The 25,398-nt window shown below is 40.8% G+C and overlaps 1 pseudogene; it reads right to left on the bottom strand.

Moving 5' to 3' along the window:
* Positions 1 to 394: 394 nt before the first annotated feature.
* LOC149189050 (receptor-like protein kinase THESEUS 1 pseudogene) lies at positions 395 to 3,886 on the bottom strand (annotated as a pseudogene).
* Positions 3,887 to 25,398: the final 21,512 nt, after the last annotated feature.

Genomic DNA, 25,398 nt, shown 5'->3' with positions numbered 1-25,398 from the left:
TTACTATTTTGAATGAAACATATTCATACTGAAATAAATGACAGAAGTAAAATAGGAACAAGACAGATTCTAATCATTTCTAAACTTGTCATATTGAATTTTTAATATTTTGAATTTTAGTATTTTAAGCGATGTAAAAAAATAGTAACTAAAAATAGTAAAAAAATAAAAATAAAATTATATAATAAAGTTTTAAAATTATATGAATATGGTATTTTTAAAATAAAAAATGTAAAAATAAATTATAACCCGAAGTATATAAAATCTGAAATTAAAATAGATCTAAACTGTTCTCCATAAACTAGATTTCTCTTTTTCCAATAATTGATACGACTGAGATAGAATGCACCTCATTTCATTATTGCAATCAAGCGAAATGATCTATTAAATAACAGCCATACCTCTGTGAGAAAAGGTAGGATTCGATATGATCTATTAAATAACAGCCATATCTGTGTGAGAAAAGGTAGAATTCGATAGAAACTATTCATCTTAAGTCAAAGAAAGCTTCTAATAAGTGAAAATGCCAAATGGTTTCTGTACACAGGAAATACCACAGAGTAGTACAATATTGACAAGGTAGAATTTGAAACCTGAAAAAAAAAGAAGAGGAAATGTGGGAAAATCCATCCATATGGGCTCGGCTTGCATGGTAGCGAGGTAGGCAGCAAGTGCCATTAAAGCCAGAATTGAAGATTTGGGATAAACAATTAGAGGACCAATAAGGAATAAGGATTTCTGAGGGCCATCACTGATTTGCACAACAGTGGCCAGCTCACATAAGTTGGTAATGAATCCCCACACATCAAATTTCTGTAATCACCTTCCCTGAGGATTAACTAGTCGTGAAAATACTGTACTTGCACTCGCACCTTCCGAACCTTTTTCACCTGCAGCAACAATATCCCTCTCTATAGTGCTACTACTGAAATGCTCTTCCTGAGAAAAGCGTAATGGAATCTCTGAAATGCGATTAGCACTATTTTCATCTGCATCATCCAGCATCGCAGTTTCCTGAAGTTGAAGGGCATATTCTAAGTTCCACAGCACATCACCCATGGTGGGCCTGTCAATACCCTGATCAGCCAAACACTTTCCAGCCGTCTCTCCGAACATTCTCAGGGAGTTAGGGTTGATGCTATCTACAAGATGCCTATCAATAATTTGGTCAAGCATGCCTCTACTTTTCCAATGCATTGCCCACTCTGCTATATTGATTTTATCTCTGGGAAGAGAAGGATCAATGACCGGCCTTGCACACAGTAACTCCATAAGCACTACTCCAAAGGAATAGACATCGGATTTTTGTGTCAATTGCTGCCTTCTAAAGTACTCAGGGTCAAGATACCCAAAGCTACCTTTGACAGCAGTACTCACATGGGTTTGATCCAGAGCTGGTCCAGTCTTTGAAATCCCGAAGTCTGCCACCTTGGCCACAAAATTCTCATCCAACAAAATGTTGGTTGTCTTTACATCACGGTGAATGATTCCCTGCTCTGCTCCTGTGTGAAGGTAATGAAGACCCCTAGCAGCCCCTATGCATATATCAAGTCTCTGTTTCCATGACAAAGGAGGAAGATCTGATCCATACAAGTGTTTCCTAAGAGGTCCATTGGCCATGTACTCATAAACCAAAATCATCTCAGAATGCTCCTCACAATAGCCAATAAGAGAAACCAGATGACGGTGGCGAAACTTAGACAACATTTCAATTTCAGTCCGAAATTCTGTCATGCCTTGTGCAGAGCTTCGATTTCCCCGTTTTACAGCCACTATGGTTCCATCTGCAAGCATCCCTGTGAACACTTTACCAAACCCACCTACACCCAGAACCAAACTCTCATCAAAGTTTTTGGTAGCTTCTTCTATCTCTGCAAATGTGAAATGCCGGCCTAGACTTGAAGGTCCAGGAGAAGCAGGACTCCCAGCTGACACTTTGCTTCCCTTGCGCCCTTTAGTTTCAGAATGCCCTCCATGTAGTGGAAGAGGCAACCAGGGTTTAGTAGAGAGTTTTTGAGATCTACGACAACAGAAGAAGTAGATCACCATTAATAGCCCAAGAGCAACAAAAAAACCTACAACGGATCCAACTATTAGACCAACTTTGCTATTCCTGTTTGATCCGATAGAACTGTTCTGTGGGAAAGGTCCATCCAGACTTTTGTTAGAGTTGCTCATCTTCATAATCTCCAGCCCATTTAATATGGCGTTGGGGGAAACACTTGCCATATTTATTGCAGGTCCTACTTTGACAGCAAGATTTTTCGATCCATTAGATGTATTAAGTACTACAAAATCGCTGTAATAAGCTGCTGCCAAGTTTTGTGTTGCAGCTGATATATCAAAATTATCGCCCATCACATTATCATTGTTAATATATACATTGAAGTATAAGTCGTTCAATGCTTTGCTCACAATATCGCAGAAATGCATCCGAATGAAGTATTGGTAATCTGGATCCACAGTAAACAACCAAGAAATGTTGAACTTTGGGTCTCCGACATTGGCTGGAGCCATCTCCTCAGCAGTAGCATATACAATACTGGGAGCGGTTTCATTAGTAACTAGTCCTTGGCGGTACACAATATTGTTGGTCGGGATGCTGATATTTTTGGCAAGCAAGTTTGAAGCTAAGAAGCTTGTATCAGGATCCCAAAATCTCCCAAGGGTGTCATTGTCAGGGGTAATCAAGGGTCCTCCCATATTAAGTCTGTAAATTGTTTCAAAAGCATGCTCAGATAGACCACTGTAAGTATTAGGCAGAGGCACAGCTTGAGCTGTGTCTGAAACAAGAGTGTTCGGCACAGAAACAACTTCAATGGCATTGACAAACGCAAAGGAATTATTGGAGGGAATAAAGGTCAGGACCAATGTTTGTTCATTTACATTGATGAGATATTCCTTCATCACAATTGAACTATTCTGGATTTGGAAATTGTACAATAGACCAAAGTCTTGGGTGGCTACTGAAAATATGGCACTTGTAAGATTGTACATTTGATAAGAGAATGGAAAGAAATGTAAACGTACCCAGTGTCTGCCCTGGTGCCCAATACTGAAGGTATAGGATGACTTCTGAGTAAATACTCTAGCTGTCAAATAGATACCGGAAGGAACCTGTAGATTGGAATTTGTATTGTTAGCAAAGATGCCTTCATTGGTGGCAATCGACATATATGAGGAGGGGGTATCTGCAGTGAAGATCCTTCCACCCACTGTGGTGTTACTTTTTGATCCACAGTCTATAAGGTAGTTATCCTGTGAAGTTGAAACCCCATTCTGATAAAATGACAATAAAAGCAACACACAAATGCACACAATGACTGCCATTTCCTTCACTTCTTTCTCTGCAGCCCAATTTTGTGGTTCTCTCTTTTCTCTGCACCCAAATTATAGGATTCTCTGTGTCTCTTTCTTCCTCTGCACCTCCAGGCAATGCCAAGAGCCTATAACTCTGCCCAGATTTCCACCCTGACCATTGAACTGATGCCCTCACCCCCTGACCGAGCTAGGATAGGACCTCCTTCTTTAGAATATAGAAAGATGGACTTCAGTTCACCTCTATTCTAGAGAATAATTTGGAGATTGCCGTGAAAGTGCAGGTTCCTAAATATGTCAAGAACAGAGTTATTGAAATACAAGACCATTATTGTGAGATTTGTCCATTATATCCAGCGCATATAACCACTAGCTACAGTGTCAACACTGCTCTTCTAACTTTCTACCACATCATCAAATGGCCATTACATCAAGTCCTGGAATGATGGCTTTGCAAATGAAAGCAGAGTAGGACTGCAATTATTCTTCCATGAACTAAAAGCAATGTATGCATACAATAAATATTAATATGTTTAAAACCAGTATGCAAGATCAGAATGAATGTAAGAACCAGCATGAAAAGGGTTTTGCAGCCCTGAATTTATGGAAAAGTCTTTTTGGAAGACTCACGCGGTTTTGAAGCTTTCTAAGTCTACTCAGAATTCTTTTCAGCCCAAAACTTTCAATGTCAAACGACATCAGCAAAAATGGAACTTATCTCTCAGTTTGTACCGAGTCTTTAATTTCCTTATTAAACCCAGCCTTCATTGTTCACCTTGAGGGTGACACATTCTGTAATTTGAATATTTAAATGTGTCACTCTTCTGTATATAAATTTCAGTTAAATTAGGTGACAATACCATCATCCTTATGAAATGGGAAAAAAATTATTGGTTGGTTTTTCATTGATGTAATATATTTTAAACTCTCTCACCCAGCTTTACTTTAGCTAACGGTGCTGATTTTCAAGGAAACAAAGTTCTCAATCCCGATGAGCTTTCACTTTATTAATATAATGTCCCTTCTTTGATAAATTAAAACTTGATTCGGCCTTTTTAACTATAATGCAACTTCTTTGACCCATTAAAATTTGACTTCGAATTTTTTTTGGGGAGAGTGCCGGTTACATTCTTTGGGTATTTTATTAGGTTTTATTTTAAATTTTGATTTAGATTTTTTTTTTGAGAAATTTTGACTAGAATCTGTGGCAGAGTTTATTATGTGTTATTTTATTGTTTTATTTTAATAACACAAGTTATCTCCACGATATAGAAGGGATGGGTGAATTATATAACCAGAGCAACGTGGTGGTAATGTTATTATTGTTTTTTTTCAAGTGTTTTTCTTTTAATGTTGGGTATAGAGATTCACCGATGATGATGGTTAATAGTACTTAGAAAACATAACTTGTTTGTTGCTGGTGAAGAATTATAATGCAAAAAGAGATTAGAGGCGAGAAATTTGGGATCCACATCGTGGCAAGGCAAATGGTGTGTTAAAATCTATGTGCATGGGTATGGCTTGGTCCACATATTTACATATGTGATATCTATATATATATAGTGCGTGTTTCACTCATACACGTTGGGGCACTCCTCATGATAATATAATTAAAGAGCATTAGGGACCAAGAATTAATCACACGAATCCAAGATGGAACCAATGCACCTTTCTTGTGTGGCTTATTAACAATTAAAGCTAGTCCATGTTATCATTATGTTTGAGAAGTCCCCATGAAATTTCTTTGTCCCAGGTTGGCACCAATGACTCTTATCTCCTTAATTGTGAAGTTCAATGGTTAGAGTCACTTTGTCTTCATATTTTATGTGATCAGGTTGTAACACCCTCCTCCCACATCCACCCAAATAACCATGCCAACCGGGGTAAACATGAGATTAGAGGCTACTATGATCATATTCGACCTCCTATGGACCTTAAGGAAGTGGAATCGACGGAACATTACACACAGTCATCCAACATCAACAACAGAACCCTCAAGAGACATGTCAACCACTCAGATAGCCTGTCCCTCAGTCCCACTGTTGTTTTGGATCTCTTACACCATAGTCGCTCTCATGCTATGGGCAAGGGAGTGACCAACGACTTAAAGTCACTCTCACAAGCTTGTCGGCCAGCGACTAGAGAAAAAAATTGCCAGTTTTGTGCCAGCGACCTCGGGATTTAAGCCACTTTTTTAGGTTGAGAGCATAGGCCACCGCCCAAAATGGAGTGATAGCTTAAATTCATTAAAAATATAGGGAAACAATGATTCAAAAGAAATAAGCTGAACAAGACCATAACCAGACCCCTACTAGCCATGCTAGACATTTCGTCAAACAAGTCATCAACATATAACCTACAGGTGTAAACAACATAATTAAGTGTAGGGATATCATACTTATCTGAGAATCGCTATGAACCATTGTTCCCTCATGTCATTTGTTGCATTATCATCTATTAGGCCATAGATGCATTATCCATTCATTTACAAGTAAAAACATGTTGATAGGCATACATAACTTCTATCATAAAATATACGTATAACCAACATAATAGGAACATAATTACCATAAACATATCAGCCATCAAAACCCACATATACATCAATACATTTTCACATAGAAATCAAGGGAATGAATTTCTCATTAATGAATGCAGTAAACCAACCAGAGATGGGATTACCACGTTCCACTCGACCATAGAATGGCTGAGCCAAATCTCTCTTCAGCCATTCACCCCCGTGTCATATTCCAATCACGAATGTGGGACTCAAACCAAAAGAACAAATGAGGGCATACCGAGGCTAAACCACCTCACCCTCATCAATAGAAACTAGGCTTTACCATAATCCATCCCGGATCACTAGGCCAACAAAATGAACACATCATAACGGGATTTACCATGATCTTCACCCGATCACCAGGCCAAACAAACATGGATGCCATCGAATTTCTCCACCTACACGATGAGGAATTTTCATGTCTCCTAGTCCCTCAGGCTTTACTGCAATCCAAACCTGGATCACTAGGCCCTAAACCAAGACCCACTCTCCAGGATTTATCGTATATCCCAAACCTGGGATTACTAGGCCCAATGGAGAGCAAACCACCTCTTGGCTTTACTGTATATCCTTCCATTCACCAGCAAGGATTCCTAAGCCATCTGAGGCAACACAAAATCTGGCTTTACCGCAACCCACAGTTTGGCTCAGGGGTTACTAGGCCATGTGTTCTATCATTTTGGAGATCCACCTCACTCAGCTTTGAATCCATCCAACAATCCAACTCAACCAAAACATGAGAACCCCATCACACCATGGCTATCCAGAAATGGAAAGGCTAGGCTGAAAACATTGTTACACCTGGCAAAACCCATGCCATGATAGAAAATAACCACATGCAATACCATGCATGCCAAATCTAGCAAGGAAAATACACATGCAAGTCGATACCTGCAATGAAGCATGTTGTAGCTGCTTGATCTTGCCTTTCCCTGCTTTATCTTTGCTTCCTCTTTCCTTCTTTGTCTTTCTTACTCCAATGCCAAAATGCTCCAAGAAAACTCTAAGTGTCCAAGAGTGAGAGAGAGACAGAATAATCAGAGAGCTCCAAAACTCCACTGACAAAAGGTTACCAACTGATCCTTAGAAACCTTTTTATGAATGAGACCTTTATTTTCTTCATTTTTTATTATTTTCTTTCATTTTCCTCCTCACATACAACTTGTGACCTTTCACCTCCCTTTTCTCCTAATTTCCATTATTTTCATAAATAAATGTGCCAAATATTCCATTTTTCCTTTCCAAAACCTTAGCCATTGCCTTTGCCAATTTCCTTAGCCATAAACGTTAAATTATGGCATGTTCTATGCTTAGAGCAGTTTACTTCTTTTCTTTTTATTAGCCACAAATTAGCAATCACATATACATTAAATAAAGTGCAAATAGAACACTAAACGATCAACAGAAAACAAGCCAAGACAAGAGACACAAGTGTGGCGGCTAGCCAGGGACAAACCCTAATGCGAGGAAACCCTTTGATCAAATCTTCTTTTATCTTCAATAGTTTAGCAGAGAGAAATAGTATAAAATCATAATTCTGTAATTTTATATCAGCAGTAGCAAACCCTATATCAGCAAAGTCAAACTTGGTCAAACGAGTTGAAATTGACCTCCAATATGCTTGGTCAATTTCCGATCAACTAGCCCTTGAACAACCTGAAGAAACAACCCTTGAACAGCCCCAAAAACACAGTCAAACTATTGTTGACTAAAGTCAACATGCTGCCCAAAACTAGGGCAGTCAACGCTGGTCAAACCTGTGGACAGATTGCCTCAATTTTTGTGCCAAAATCTGCGACCTGCCTAGGAGAGGCAACCACACCAAAACTGCACCCTTAATGAGTCAACGCTTCGTCAACGCAGGTCAAAGAGACCTTCCGCAGTTTCAGCGTCCTCCTTTCAACTTCCTCCTTGCCCTAATGCGTCCTCCTTCTTCCCATGTGTGAGTTGCTCCTTGTATAACCCAAAGCTAAGGAGAGAGAGAGAAGAATGAGTGAGATGAGATGATGAGAAAATGAATCAACCTCTCTTGTATTTATATGATTCACTGGGCATGTGTGCCACACTTTTAATTGTTGTCCGACCTTGACAATTTGTCAAGTAAATACAAACAAATCCATATCTCCATAAATACTTGTCGGAATCGGATGATCTTTAGATCAATCTCACACCTCTCAACAAGAGGAATCTAGGAAAAATATCAGTTGCCATAAATGAGGTGACCCACATGGAATTTGGCCCTAGTTTCCAATTGTAACACTCCCTCTCAACTAGGGAGAACTCCATCTGCAATCCGTATGACCGTCGCTACTATCCCAGCCATCAAATGCACTGCCTTGCACTGCTTAGCCCTACTTTTCTCTGCTCGAACTATGAAGAATAAGAAATGATCAAGGATGTATCATACCATCCTCCATTGACCTGAAGTTAGTCTGAGAGTGTGTCATACCACTCTCACTGATCCCAGATCAATGGAGGTCATCCTAGCATAGGGAGTACGATAGATACAACAATGCATCCCATCGATAGTACTACTAATGGTCCCTAACCCCATTTCCCTACTCATTGATAAGATGAGAGGTACTTCCCATGAGTCCCAGACTGCATGGGTAGGATGCCTCGATAGGAGAACTAATCATCCTGTCCACAAGAGAACGAATCATCTTGTCCAACAGTCGCCACAGGAGAACTAATCATCCTCGCCCACAGGAGAACTAATCATCCTATTCCATAGTTGCCACGAAGAACTAATCATCTTGTTCCATAGTCGCCACGGAGAACTAATCATCTTAGCCCATAGGAGAACTAATCATCGTATCCTACAGTCACCACTGGGTGTCACAGGGGAAGGTTGAACCTTTCACCTTGTACATAGTGCACCACTAGGGGATGGTGAGTAGCCCTGTGGTCACATATCGCTCCAAGAAGTACCTCGTGCCCCCTTGGAGCTCCCAAAGCTCAATACATCATACTCGACTCATAAGAGGGTCTCTAAATGACACCAAGTTGTTCTCGGAAAGTCAAGAATTTGACATTTCTCAGGGGCTTCGTCAAAATGTTGGTGACCTGTTCATCTGTACCGATATGTTGGAGCCTTATTGCTCCCCGTTGCACCATATCCTGAATATAGTGGTACCTGATATCAATATGCTTGGAGCGATCATGAAATATAGGATTCTTTGATAAACAAATCCTGCTCTGGTTGTCACACAGGATCACAGTGGTATCCAATGTAAATCCAAACATCTCACTGAAGAGCTTTCACAACCAGACCACCTCACAAGAGGCCATACTAGCAGCAATGTACTTTGCCTTGGTGGTGCTCAAAGCCACCGACTTCTGCTTCCTACTCATCCAGGATATCGAGGCAGATCCCAAAGAGAAACAACACCCAGAAGTGCTCTTTCAGTCTACCACACTGCCTGTCCAATCAACATCGGTATATCCAAGTAGTCTCACATCTCCGACATTTTATCTCAACCCATGAGTGATTGTACCACGAAGATATCTCAATAGATTCTTGGCACCAATCCAATGTGTGTGGTGACGCTCAACCATATGTTGACTCAACGTGTTGACTGCAAAGCATATATCTGGATGGGAGTTCACCAAGAACATCAATGCTCCGATGAGTTGACGATACTCGGTAGCATTTCGTAAAACAGGTCCGGCAACACTACCGCTTAACTTCTTGAAGTCAAGCTCCATCTAGGTAGTCACGGGCTTGCAGTCCACCATACCGAATCTCTCCAATATTTTCACCACGTATTTTCCTTGAGATAGGAAGTTATCCCCTGGTTTCTGCCATACTTCTAGTCCTAGGAAATAGTGCATCAGTCCTAGGTCTTTCATCTCGAACTCAGAATCCAACTCCCTCTTACATTTGAGAATGAGAGGGTCTACACCTGTTAGAAAGAGGTCGTCAATGTATAACACCACTACGAGAGGGTTTTCATCTTCAACCTTAAAGTAAAGGTTAGGGTTGGCTTCACTCCTAGTGAATCCCAACTTCATCAGGTAGCTATCGATCCTCTCATACCACACTCGGGGTGCTTGCTTTAGCCCATAGAGGAATTCCTTCAACCTGCACACATGAGATTCTCGATCATGAATCTCAAATCCTTCGGATTGCTCCACATAGACCTCCTCTTTGATTGAACCATGCAAGAATGTGGTCTTGACATCCATCTGATGTAGGTTCCATCCTTGTGAAGCAACAAGGGCTATGGTCGAGCGGATGGTGTTATATCGGGAAACAGGTGAAAATATCTCGTCATAGTCTATACCTTCCTTTTGAGAGAAGCCACGAGTGACAAAATGAGCCTTATAATTTTTTGCACTTCCATCAACTGCATTCTTTATCTTGTAAAGCCATTTTGAAGTGACAACTGCTTTATCCTGGGGTCTGGGGACCACATCCCAGACATCGTTTTTCATGATGGACTCATATTCCTCAGTCATAGCATCCTTCCATACTTGATGCTTAAAAGCTTCTGCGAATGACGAAGGCTCATTTTGGATGATCGTGATCATGATGGTCAAGTATCCCTGATATCTGGTCGGCTTCTTACTTTCCTGGAAGGTTCCCCTGTGTACAATGTGCCCTTCAGCATCATCAAGTGTCCCCCTAAGCCATGAAGGCCTCTTCCTAGAAGAGGAAGGCTCTCGTGGAGGGGGATCAATAGGATCCATAGGTTCTTCCACATTGGGAATCGCCTCATCTTCCTTTTCCTTTGGTTCCCCGGTGTCAGCTTCTTTAGATCCCCTTTAAGTAGGAAGATTGTCAACTTTGCTAAGAGCCATATCTTTGTCAAAGGTGACATCATGGCTAATCTCGATTTCCCTTTGACCAGCCACATAGATTCTATAGCCCTTAGTGTTTTCGTTATAGCCCACAAATATTCCTCTCTTTCCAGATGCACCCAATTTATTCCTCTTCTCCTTCGACACATGAAAATATACAGGACTTTCAAAAATTCTAAAATGAGATACGTCAGGTTTCTTACCAGTGAACATCTCTTCGGGAGTCTTGGAACCCAATGCTTGATGAGGGCATCGGTTTTGCACATATACGACGGTATTCGCAGCTTCGGCCCATAGAAACTTCGGAAGTCTTTGATCATGGAGCATAGCACGGATAGCTTCCACAATCATACGATTCTTCCTTTCTACCACACCATTCTGCTCAGGAGTATATGGTGTTGTAGTCTCCCTCTTAATTCCAGCCTCTTTGCAAAAGTCATGGAACTCATTGGATTCATACTCAGTCCCATTATCAGTCCTTAAGATCTTGATCTTCTTTTCATTTTGTTTCTCGATCAAGGCTTTAAAGTGACGAAACCAGGTGAACACTTCATCCCTTTTTTTCAAGAAGTATATCTAGGTCTTGCGAGAATAATCATATGTAAAAGTGAGGTAATATAAATATCCTCCCAAAGAGCTCACAGGCATCATACCAGATATGTCTGAGTAAACCAACTGCAATATATCGGAGGTCTTGCTTTGGCTTGAGGGGAATGGTCCCCTTTTGAGCTTCCCTTCAGCACATCCAGGACATACACCTTCTTTCACTACTTGGAACTTGGGCATCCCTGTCACCATTTGTCTTGCATTAGGTAGAGCTTTATAATGAAGGTGAGCAAACCTTCGATGCCATAGTTCGGACTAAAGTGTTGTGTCACAAGACATGACACCCAATGGACTTCCTCTGACCTGATATAATGAATCGACTTGAAACCCAAGAGTGAAGGCCTCCTTAAAATTCTTTTTCCATACACGTACCTTGCCATCAATGAAGGTTACCTTATAGCTTTTGTCCTCCATTGCTGAAACAGACACCAAGTTATTTTTGAGATCAGGTACATATGGGACTTCTTGCAAATGAATTGTATTACCCTGATTCAATTGAAGAGTGACATTCCCTACGCCTTTCACAAGATATTTTGCATTGTCCCCAAGAACAATTTCCAGGTTGGTCTCCTTTTCTATCAGATTAGAGAGAGCTTCTTTGAAACCAGCGAAGTGCCTTGAGGCACGACTATTAATAAGCCAATTTCCTAGCGTTTCCGGGGGAGCAATAGTAGAGAGGGCTGCTGGTAGACAATATTCATCTTACTTATTGTTAACAACATTAGATTCATACCTGGAGTTTCTTGCCTTCTTGAAGGGTTGTCCTCTTCCTTGATTTTCGACATTTCTTTTACCTCTTCCATTGGACCTAGCATTCCTTTGATTGCCTTGAGAGTGATTTTGGTCATCATCATGGTGTGAGTCCCTTTTATCAGGGCACTCCCTCGCATAGTGGTCCATTTTGTTGCAATTGTAACATCTACCTTTTCTTCCACCCTTTGGTCCAGCCTTTCCTTTGGATTTAGCCCCAAAATTGTTTCTTCTTTTAGCATGAGAAGAAAAGGTAGAGGGATGGCATTTAAGTGCGGGCATTTCCTACTCTTCCATCCTTGTCTCTTCTTGAATACATCTAGCCATCAATTCCTCAAATCCTGGGATGAAATTATTGTTGAGAATAGTAGTCCTAAATATATACCATTCAGGAGGCAGTCCTCCAAGAGTTGTGATAGTCATTTCTTTGTCAGGAACTACTTCCCCAACAGATAGGAGATCATTCTTGATCTCGGTGATCCTTAAGAAATATGCTTGCATACTCTCATCTTTTCCCTTCTTGATTTCCTTCAACGTATTTCTAAGGAACAGAACTTGATTTGCATCATTAACTTTAAATAAACTCACCAGTCTATCGTAGATTTCCTTGGAGGTTGTTAGCTCGGAAACATAGGCCACCAGGTGCTTGTCGATAGAGTCCCAGATGATCTTCCTTGCTTTGAATTCTCCCTTGGACCACTTGCTTTTGGCAACAGCGGATGCATTTGATGGAGGCACAACAATATTGCTTCTCACATGGTCCAACACTTCCTGATCTTCTAAAGTCAGATCGAGAGACATCTTCCATTCGTGATAGTCAGACTTCTCACGGAGCTTGTCCTCGGCAGGGAAGAGTGTTGAGGACTCCATGAAGTTTTTAGGATATCATTTTCAACCTTCTCTTCGGTGATTGATCTTGCTTGGGCTTTGTCCTCACCTCAGCTCTCATACCATTTTAAATTATGGTGTGTTCTATGCTTAGAGCAATTTACTTCTTTTCTTTTTATTAGCCACAGATTAACAATCACATATACATTAAGTAAATTGCAGATACAGCATTAAACGATCAACAAAAAACAAGCCAAGACAAGAGACACAAGATGTGGCGGCTAGCCAGGGACAAACCCCAATGAGGGGAAACCCTTTGATCAAATCTTCTTTTATCTTCAATAGTTCAGCAAAGAGAAATAGTATAAAATTAGGATTCTGTAATTTTATATCAGCAGCAGCAAACCCTAGATCAGCAAAGTCAAACTTGGTCAAACGAGTTGAAATTGACCTCCAATATGCTTGGTCAATTTTTGGTCAGCTATCCCTTGAACAACCTGAAGAAATGACCCTTGAACAACCCCAAAAACACATTTAAAATTTTTTTGACTGAAGTCAACCTACTGCCCAAAACTAGGGCAGTCAACGTTGGTCAAACCTGTGGACGGATTGCCTCGATTTTTGTGCCAAAATCTGCGGCCTGCCTAGGAGAGGCAGCCACACCAAAACTGCACCCTTGATGAGTCAATTCTTGGTCAACTGATCCAGGTGGATATTGGTGGCCACCTACCAAGTCCACTTGGACCCCCACCATTGTTTCTTTCAGCTTTTCAGTTTCCTTAATTGTAGCACAATTTACTATTTTTAGCAGTTTTTTGGGTCCTGAACTTCCAGAGCTATTTTGAGGCCCTAAATGACGTCTTTTGGGAAAATTGGGAGCAATATGGGGCCATGGACCAATGTTGCTCTTTTGCAAGTTGTAGGTCTCGGATAGATCTTTATAATGAGATATTGTGCGCATCAAACGAAGATCATATGCCAAAGTTACGACCCCGGGAAGTTGATGTACCAATTTACCCAAACAGGGTCCACAATTTGGCGTTTCATCTTCTAAGGTTATGTTTTTTGGATGTTTAGGGTTTTCCATTATTTCTTAGCAATAAATAGGCCTTCGAGCCTCATTGTAACACAGTTCAGAGGCATGTAGCCTCCACATCTCTTCTCAAAGATAAGCTACCATCGCCCTAGCTGGTTTATTTCCATTGTTGTTTGTAAGCATATTTCAGTATTTTACACTAATGAAATGAAATATTATTTCTGTTGCATCTCTGTGTTTATGGTTATCTCTATATTTTTTTGCGTTCCTGTTTAAATTTGGATCAATGGTATCAGAGCTGTCTGCTTTTTCTTTGTTTTTCTTTGCATGTCCCCAACGAGGTTGGGATATAAGGAGTTAGGGCTTGAACTGGTCGAACCTTTGCAAGACCAACCTCACAAATCTTGACGGCCTCCCATGGCGGATGAAAAGAAAGATGAGGGGGCAGGAGATCCTATCAAAATCTTGCTCGAAGAAGCCCTCAAGTGACAAAGGAACGCGATGATGGACAACTTTTCCCAGATCCTTCAACGGCTACTCAGGGGCAACGCATCGGCTTCCAATAGCTACTTTGGAAACGCTACACCGTTTAAGGTACAAGTTAATTTTGAAATCCCCATATTCGAAGGTCAAATAGATGCAAATGCCATCGATAAATGGTTAAATCTGCTAGAGGGTTATTTTTTTGTTCATGATTTTTCTAGTCGGGAAAAGATTATTTTTGCTCTTCTCAAAGCAGCCCCCTACGTCAAGGACTAGTGGGAAACCTAGTGCGAGCAGAAGGATGAAAGTACAGGCTCACTATTTTCAGTCGCACCCACTTGGGATTCATTCCAGGATGCCATCAAGGAGCAGTACTACCCTGTCGGAAGCTATGATGATCAATACATAAAGTGGACCACGCTGCGGCAGAGGAGGGACCAAGACGTCCCGGAGTTTACCAATATTTTCCATACCCTTCACACAAAGTTGGGTATCAATGATTCGAAGCAGCATTTGGTACTCAAATACCGCGGCTACCTGCATAAGTACATCCATGAAGAAATAGAATTCTTGAACATCCCCTCGCTCGGCACGTCATACCGATATGTCGTCAAGGTCGAGAAAAAATTTAAACAGAAGAAGCAAGACTTTGGATCTGTGAATCCGAAGCAAGGGAAAGGTGCCCCAAATCGTAGAACAAAGGACAAAGCCAAGGCGGGGTCACCCAAGACAACCCGCCAAAGTTGCAAGCAAAGAACAACGCCGTGAAGCCGAAAAAGGACACAGGAAAGTGGTGTGAGTTCCATAAGAGCTCCACTCACAACACAAGTGAGTGTCGGGCCAAGCAATCACTGGTGGTTGAGCTAAAGGTTTCAGAATCAGATGCATGTTCTGACTCTAAGTCAGAACCCGACAAGGGGAATGACAAAGGGAAGCAGATTATTGATGTGGAGCCCAACGCCACCGTTGCCACCATGAAGATACAGAAGGAGGAACTCGAAGATCTAGAGGAGGAGGAGCATCTCTTCCACTCCCAGATGTGGGTAAAGGGCTCCCCGCTACAGTTCATTGTCGACAGTGGGAGCCAAAAGAACCTCATTTCGGCAGAGGTCGTGAAGTGGCTGGGCTTATCGACCACAACACATCCACAACCGTACACCATTGGGTGGCTTCAGCAAGGATAAGATCTTCGCGTGAGCCAGCAGTGTCGCCTTCCATACAACATCAAGCCCGTCACAGATGAGGTATTGTGTGACATTTCTCCCCTTGAAGTTTGTCATGTATTATTAGGACAACCATACTTGTGGAAGTGACAAGCTGTGTATGAATCAAGGCCTCGTGTTGTTATTGTTACTTTGGGAAATAAGTTTTACAGGATACCGGAGGTAGCACCGCCTACCGCCATCTCTTTGGTTACTGCAAAACAATGCAGTAAGCTCATTTCCAAAACTGGGAAATTTGTTTTCTTGATTATACGCCCTCAAGGAAAGAATAAGACGGTGGCCATGACCTCCAGACAAGGCCCCTCCGCACGACAACTACAGATGGACAAGGTCATGGAGGAGTATGAGGACATCTTCACCTCCCCCGCAGGGGTTCCTCTGCACTGTCAGGTCAAGCACTCCATCGATCTGACCCTAGGTGTGCTGCTACCCAATGGACCAATCTATTAGCACTCCGTTCTGGAGAACGATGAAATCAAGAGGCAGATTCAGGAGCTGTTGCAGAAAGGTCACATCTGTTCGAGTTCATCGCCCTGTGGTAGCCCGATTGTGTTGGTACAGAAGAAGGATGGGACTTGGAGACTCTATATTGACTATTAGGAGCTGAACAAGATCACTGTCCATAATAGGTACCCGATCCCACGGATTAATGACCTCCTGGACCAACTGAAGGGGGAAAAACATTTCAGCAAGATTGATTTGAAGTTAGGATATCACCAGCTACTAATCGAACCCTCTGATGTATGGAAGACTGCCTTCAAAGCCAAGGAGGGCCTTTTCGAATGGTTGGTTATGCCTGTGATGAATTCTCCTGCAAACTTCATGAGGCTAATGGATAACATCTTGCAGCCATTCATCAATTCATTTGTAGTGGTATACTTGGATGACATCCTGATCTTCAGCCAGAGTTGGGAAGAGCACCTCCACCACATCCGATAGGTTCTCCAAACACTGCGACAACACAAGTTATGTGCCAATTTGGAGAAATGCACTTTTGGCATGACCCATGTTCAGTATCTGGGATACATATTGATGAACAGGGGTTGCATGTAGATCCAGCCAAGATCCAAGTCATTTGGGATTGGCCATCTCCAACCACTCTGACAGAGCTCCGCAACTTTCTAGGTCTTGCCAACTTCTACCGTAGGTTCGTGTTGGGATTTTCTCATATCACTTGGCCCTTGAGTCAAGTCACCAAGGGAGGAGCGAAAGTAAAATTCTTTTGGTCTGAATCTCAACAAAATGCATTCACAGAGTTGAAATATTGCCTCTGCACGGCACCAGTGCTCGCATTACTAGATTTGCAACAACGATTTGAGGTCGAGACAGATGCCTCTAACTATGTTATTGAGGCAGTCCTTACTCAACATGGGCATCCAGTGGCATATCATAGTGAGACACTTTCAGACACAGTCCGAAAGTATCCCACGTATGACAAAGAGATGTATTCCATTGTGCAGGCCTGTTGACAATGGAAGCATTACATTTTGGGGAAGGAAATGGTCATCCACACAGACCACCGACCCTGTAGTTCATGCAGACCCAAGGGAAATTGCAGAATTATCGTCATCAGAAGTGGTCCACATACCTGCAACAGTTCCATTTGAATATCAAATATAAGAAGGGCAGCACCAATAATGTTGCAAATTTCCTCAGTTGACCACTGATCATGGCATTAACCACCATGCTCAACTCTTGTGGGCACAAGACTTCTGACTGGCCACTTCTCTACAAAAGTGATCCAGAATTCAGCTACACATGCCAGACACTCTTGGAGGGTTAGCATGTTCCATATTTTCACCTCCAGGATGCCCTGTTATGCCACATGGGTCACCTTTGTGTTCCTTCAAGTGAGTGTGCCAAGATGATTTGGGAGGCACACTACAGTCGGGTTGCTGGGCATTTCGGGGTCGAGAAAACGGTGGCAGTACTGCAAAAGTATTTTTCTATTGGCCGAATCTTCGACAGGATGTCGGGAAGTACATTAGAGCATGCATTGCCTACGTCATTGCCAAACCGATCATCAAGAAGCAAGGCCTCTATACCCTGCTGCCTACCACTAGTTGACCTTGGGAATCCATCTCCATGGATTACATGTCAAGCCTTCCTTCCACTAAGCATGGAAACGACTATGTTTTTGTGGTCGTCGATAGGTTCTTGAAGATGGCCATTATGGCGGTCTGCAAGAAGAATATCACAACAGAAGCCACTGCTAAAATCTTCTTTGAATGAGTGTGGGTACACTTTGGGATCCCACCGTCTATCATCTCAGATCAGGACAACAGGTTCCTCAGTAAATTTTGTTCCAATCTCTAGTCGATGCTAGACACCAAACTCACTAAGTCCACAACCTTCCATCCTCAAATTCATGGTCAGACAGAGGTTGTCAACAGGATGATCATACACATTCTGTGCATGTACAACTCAAAGCATCCACGCACATGGGATGAGAGCCTCCCCTATGTTCAGCACAGCTACAACCGGGCTCTTCACAGCTCAATTGGCCACAACCCTTTTCAGGTGGGTTTGGGATTCCATCCACTATGTCCCATTGATGTGGCCATGCTATTTGCAGCTACTCACGTAGATTTGGCTCATGTCCAGTTCGAAACAGATAAGGCAACCAGCTTCATTGAGCACATCCAACATATTCACCTATAGGTCCATGACATTCTGGAGAAATCAAATGCCAAGTACAAGATGCGACATGATCAACATCGGGTGCCACACAAATTTTAGGTGGGCGACAAAGTCTAGTTGCATTTGCAAAAGGAACGCCTTACCGGAGCCTATTAGAAACTCAGACCACTCCGATATGGTCCTTACCCTATTACCAAGGCTGTGGGAGACAATTCATTTGAGCTTAGCATTCCCCCATTCCTTGGCTTGCACCTAGTGTTCAATGTGGACCGCCTTCGGCCATACTTTCCACCATTACTAGACACGTCTCGCATTGCAGAACAACTCACACCCACAGAGTTAAATCCAGATTGCATGGAACAAGCTGCAACTGATCAGATCATGGACACACAAATCAAGCACACTCATCAACAGAATATCCAACTGTATCGAGTTATCAAAGCAGGCCAACTACTTCACCAGGGCAAGTGGCTCACCAGGGACCAAGTTCAGCAGAAGTTTCCTCATCTCACGGAGGAACTCAATGCAATGGGGACCATTGCTTCTTAAGGGGGGAGGAATGATCTAGGTGTATATTGGTGGCCACCTGCCAAGTCCACTTGGACCCCCACCATTGTTTCTTTCAGCTTTTCAGTTTCCTTAATTATAGCACAATTTACTATTTTTAGCAGTTTTTCAGGTCTTGAACTTCCGGAGCCATTTTGAGGCCCTAAACGAAAATTTTTGGGAAAATTGGGAGCAACATGGGTCCATGGACCACTGATTCTCTTCCCAAAGTTGTATTTCTCGGATAAATCTTTCTAACGAGATATTGTGCGCGTCAAACGGAGATCATATGCCAAAGTTACGACCCCAGGAAGTTGATGTAGCAATTTACCCAAACAAGGCCCACAGTTTGGCGTTTCATCTTCTAGGGTTAGGTTTTTTGGATGTTTATGGTTTTCCATTGTTTCTCAACAATAAATAGGCCTTCGAGCCTCATTGTAACATAGTTCAGAGGCATGTAGTCGCCGCATCTCTTCTCAGAGATAAGCTACCATCGCCCTAGCTAGTTTATTTGAGGAGTTGTTTGTAAGAATATTTCAGCGTTTTACATTAATGAAATGAAGTATTATTTCCATTGCATATCTGTGTTTATGGTTATCTCTGTAATTTGCGTTCCTATTTAAATCCGGATCATCAACACAGGTCAAAGAGACCTTCAATAGTTTCAACTTCCTCCTTGCCTTAATGCGTCCTCCTTCTTCCCACGTGTGAGATGCTCCTTGTATAACCCAAAGCTAAGGATAGAGAGAGAAGAATGAGTGAGATGAGAAGATGAGAAAATGAATCAAACTCTATTGTATTTATATGATTCACTGGGCATGTGTGCCACAATTTGAACTGTTGGCCAACCTTGACAATTTCTCAAGTAAATACAAATAAATTCGTATCTCCATAAATACTTGTTGGAATCGGATGATCTTTAGATCAACCCTACACCTCTCGACAAGAGGAATCTAGGAAAAATATCAGTTGCCATAAATGAGGTGACCCACATGGAGTTTGGCCTTATTTGCCAATTTTAACAATAAACAACCAAATGAAGTCCATTGGGAATGGAGTCAAATAGGCTGAGAGTTAATGAAAACTAACAAGAAACTTGTTAAGGGAGTAATAAAATTTCAAAGGCAAGGTAGAAGCACTTTCCTTAGACTCTTAGAGCATGAAAAGATGCAGGTTGATAAGAGGAGACAAACCACCAAGGCAGAGCATCTAGCAAAAGGTGAATTCTACACCGATTTTAGATAGAAAGGTGACAAGTATTTGAATACAAAAAAAAGGAGCATCACAGATTAATTCTAATTCATTTACCCTTACTCAAATACTAAAGATAAACATCAAATGAATTGCTTCAAAGGAAAACATTCACATATAAGAAATACAGACTAGGAAAACAAATCACATGAATCTCTGATATGACAAACCTCAATACTCTTGTCTTGAACAACTTTTATTAATCTCAATTAAATTTTGACACACAAAACTCCAGGGCCTTTCCTCATATATGAAACCTTTTTTTCATATAAAACACATTTTATATAGATCCATAAATTTAATGAACTATCTCTAATTTCTAGGAATCAAATTCTATCCACTTACTAAAAATAAAACAAATCAAATTGCTGCTAGATATCTTGACTTGTTGGAGTTGGAATGAAATCCCCTTGGAATTGGAATGATCCACTTCGTTGATCTTCTGTGATTTGTACTCAATAATTGATGATTCACTGCCTAATTGATGATTTACTGCTAATTGTCTATCTTTCGGAGCTCTATGAATACTTTCCATAACCCTTGTACACTTGATCATTCAAAATCCCAAACCTGAATACAAGTTTTGGTTGGGCGTTCTCTGTGTGAGCATTTTACAGTATTCTTCAACAACAAGGCACTTGAAACCTTATATTTCCTTCCAATGACACCTTCAATAATTGTCTTTATAGTTGGACACCTCTGCATAAATTGGTATTCAATTTGGACCTTTGGGCGTTGTCTTGGATTTAGAAATTTGTGCCTCAATTAAAAAACTTGTATCCTTTGATTTGCACTCATCGTAGGCACCAATAGAGACTCCTTGTTAGCAGTTAGGGGCTAACCCAATACCAAAAATTCTATCACACCAACAAATATTACAAAGTTTTATCTGAAATGAAGAGCGACAATATAAGATGCCAAACGTAAAAAAAATTAATAGTCGTGGCACACTTTAGTGTTCTAATTAAAATTGCTTGCAATCAAAAACACTGAACACATTTGGATCTGAAAATGAAACCTTTTATTTATATTATTAACTGAAGAAAATAGTACATGCACATACAATAATATCAGAGCCCCTGCAATGGTATGCACAATTTCTCATCAAATGAGAAAACAAATACACTGAAGCACAATTATGAACCCTGGATGGATCCACCAAACAAAATTCTTCGTGGGGTTTTTGTTCTGGGATCAAACTAGAACTAGCCAAGTCGAGTTCTAAAAAAAACACAAATAGATAGACAACTTAGGATAATCCAAATGCCTAGCTCCTATCCAAAGGAAAATACCATGGGAAGATACCATGGAAAAATACCATGGTAAATACCATCGGTAAATTTTGTCCACTTTGACCATATCAAGAAAAGGGAATATTACAAATCCTCCCACCCAAATATTGCTTGCCCTCAAGCAATCCACTTCTATCCATAGTAGGAGCATATGTACATTGATACCAAGATTCCATATAAATCAGTGTGTTCTCTCATGCCTCCATGCTAAATGATCATGAATGGATCCTTTAATACCTAGATCCAAAACAATCCTCTGCCCAATCTTTCCCTCAATAGATCCACTTGGATCCCAATGCTGCCTAAGTCCTGGGACCTATGGGTTATGATACCATCTCAGCCCTCCATCATTGTTCGTGCTTAAGATCCCAAGCTACAATATTCCCTTAGTTAAGAGTATCCTCCTAGGAACCATCCCATTGATAGATCTCCAACTCATAATATATCGCTAATCCATCCTGTGGGAAGGATATAATGCATGAATTCTTGCACATGGAATAAGTCTACTATGTTGATTCTACCCGATGCTCAACTCATTATGCTCCACTCGGTCACCCAACATGAACCATTTGGAGAGCTTTGTCGTGCTCTCCATAATGTATGAAGGTGGGTTGGTAGTTCCACAAGCCCTATCTCTGTTCTCCTATAAAGGGTTGCTCTGAAACTTCCAATTGTACTCCTCTTGTTGCTTTGCTAGGGACTTGAGACGTTCCTCTACACTAGACAACTCGACCTATGAATCGACACATACCCCTATGAGCTCCTCAATTTTCCTATTCTCCTATGAGACAGTGTCCCAAGCTATCCAAATTCTCTGCTTCAACATCATAAGATATGTCTTGAAATGTTTGATCTTTTCCAGAAAGTCCTCTACTGGAAATTTTGGTGCCCTGTTGAATATCTTTGTATGTGTCTACATCAGATGCCCAACAATCATAGCTCTAACTTGATCCTTTAATTGACTCTCTGGGAATGGTTCATCTTGCCCACTATGTATGTCATGCTCCCCCTCGTGATCATGCTCATCATGTTGTTTCAGTATCTCTCATCATGTTGTTTCAGTATTGCTGGCTCCTCACTCAAGTCTCCCTGGCATCCTCCACCTGAGAAGACAATTTTTTGTTCATACTCTCCGGTTGTTGAACATAGATGCATCGCTAGAATACTATCTACACTTGACTGCTCATATTCTTTATGGACATCCTTTTGGAGATCTATGGACTCAGCTGTATAAGATTCTACCACATAGTTAGGAATAATTTCCTACTTCCTTTCCCCATGTAACTTCTAAGTGCTTGTCAATCTCGATGATTATCATCGGCTTATCCTACAAGTCTATCTAAATAACATTATGTTTTTTCTCACCATTTGTACTTGACTTCTCAGATCCTTCATCAGTGCTCTCCTGAAAACCAATGAAACGACTATAGATGAATCCTCATGATATGAATGAGTCTCCAACTGTTCTACCCTTGTTTACTCCTTCCTATCACCTGGGCATGAATGGTTAGGTTCCCAAGGTCCCTTGCAGATAAAGCATAGTTCTCTCCTTCTTTATTCATTCTTGCTATGCATTGTATTTCCTTTGTTCTTGCTCTTTCCATCAATCCTCTTCAACTCCTTCTTAGTCATCAACCTTCTTAGCAATTTTATGTTTTGCGTGACCAACTTTTTCAGCTAGATCACAGGCGGTTGGTTATACAATTAGTTCCTTTCTCTAAATGGTCAAGAGTTTGGATCTTAGTATCTTGCAGATGTCATCATCTCCTTCTAAGAACAAAGACATAATATTTTTCATGTTTGTTTTGACACAGTTGAGATGATTTGATGTAATCTCAGCGTAAACGGTCTGGAGAAACTGAAAGATTAAGTCATCACATTCCAAATTTAGCATAAAGGTGCCAAAGTTGTACTTTTCCATGAGTTCTAAAACTTTGCACTGCTTCTGAAAGGTAGGAAGCATCATGTTATTCAACCCTTGAAGGGTTTCCACTATCAACTGCAATATCTCCCTCATGCGATCATTATTGCAAGGTGGTAAAGCCGATGTTAAAGCTATGATCCAACTCAGACAAGAGGCAACCATGAGCCTGAATTATTCACAAGGATGATCCAAGAGTTTGGGTTATATCAATGCAAGCATGGATGGTTTGAGATCCCAACTGAGTTTCTTCCATTCTGGTTGTGTCACCTCAGACAAACACGTGTCTAATTCCTCCAAATTACGAAGGTCTATGATTGAATTTTTTCATTGCAATTTAAATCCAAGTGCGAAGATCTTAGCTCCTCTTCCATGTCCATCCTTCACTTCCCATGGGTTTTTCTGCTATAGAATGACATGGACCCTTTTTGAGAATGGTCTACTACTTTGACCATTATTTTTGTTTGAGGTATTGGTGTGTAAATGACTATATATTTTCACTATTTTCAATAAGTTTTTGGTTGATTTATAGGATCTCCTCAAGACGACCCATATTCTCTCATACCAAAGCAGGGAAATATGTAAAAATATTGTGATATTCACTTGATATTTGCTTAATAAAATCCTCCCCCCCCCAAAAAAAAAAAAAAAACATAATGATTATTTTAATGGCCAGCGTATTTCCCCACACTATTTGTTTTTTTTAGCACAACTATGCAAACTATGCTAAATTAAGCAGGCTCAACAATATATATATTGTTGACCCTGTTTAATTTAGCATGACGCGCTCCTCAATAGTGGTTCACAGTCTTGCAATACTGGTAAACAATGTATAGCCCCATGACCTTATGGTGAAACGTGACCCCAACAATCTCTACACACTGTGACAATCCCCTGCACAATTGTGTATGACTTTACATCTTAATCAAGAACTTCGCTCTTCTATTTTATTTCCCATGACGACCTTCACCGGTCAATATGTTCAGATCATAGCGATCTTGATGTCTACAGGCTCATGAACCTTATATAAAACCCTTCAACCCTCCATTGGAAGTTAGGAATGTGTTGTATGAGGGTTTTGGATACCCAACTTGGCACATGAGAATATGGTCGGTCAGCCCTACTATCAACAACAAAATGTTCTCCTTACGACCTTTATGACTACAAAGAGAAGCGATCCCTGGAATAGCTATGCAATTCAACCTACAAAATTTGCAGATTAATTAATGAGATTAAATACTTAGTATTTGGATAATGAAACCCTCCACGAAAAATTTGGCCATTGAGTTTGGATATGTATGGAAAATTTAAGATTTGATCTTTAAATTGAGCTCAATAATGGATAGAGCAACTTTTGGCAATGGTAATCTAGGGTAGCTATGGAGAACCACCAAAATTGACAAGATATTTCGCTAGGGTGACCAAGGAGAATTACCGAAACTAATTCTCTTTGGTTGCAATTTAGAAACCCTTAGGCTGGCAGGAAAACCAATGCTGATACCACTATAAGATCTCAAACGTCAAAAATTTTAATATCCCTGGCACACTTTAGTGTTCTAATTAAAATTGCTTGCAATTAAAAACACTGAAGACAACCATATTTGGAAATGTAGCCTTTTATTTATATCATTAACTGAAGAAAATAGTACATGCCCATACAATAATATCAGAGCCCCTGCAATGGCATGCACGACTTCTCATCAAATGATAAAATAAAGACACTAAAGCACAATCGTGAACCCTAGATGGACCCACCAAACAAAAGTTTCTATGAGGTTTTTGTCCCGGGATCAAACTAGAACTAGCCAAGACGAGTTCTCAACAAAACACAAATAAATAGACAACTCGAGATAATCCAAATTGCCAACTCCTATCCCCTTTTATAGGCTTGATGGACTCTCTAGAAACCTTATTTTTTTGTTTTCCCTTGAAAAACAAAGGCAAATACCATGGGAAAATACCATGGTAAATACCATGGGTAAATTTCGTCCATTTTGACCATATGAAGAAAAGGGAATATGATAGACAAGACCTTAAAATTTAGTAACTTTAATCAACGATGTTTAAACTGATTTTGACTACGAAACATAATGTTGTACTCCACGTTTTAAGATCAAACTTTTTTTTTTTTTTTTTAAACT

The sequence above is a fragment of the Pinus tabuliformis genome, chromosome 3_1 (assembly GCF_031772625.1).
Source record: "Pinus tabuliformis cultivar Carrire ecotype Pingquan chromosome 3_1, CPIR1, whole genome shotgun sequence".
In the NCBI taxonomy this organism is placed as follows: Eukaryota; Viridiplantae; Streptophyta; class Pinopsida; order Pinales; family Pinaceae; genus Pinus; species Pinus tabuliformis.
Note: the sequence above shows the minus strand (reverse complement) of the source record. Positions and strands in the feature narration are given on the sequence as shown.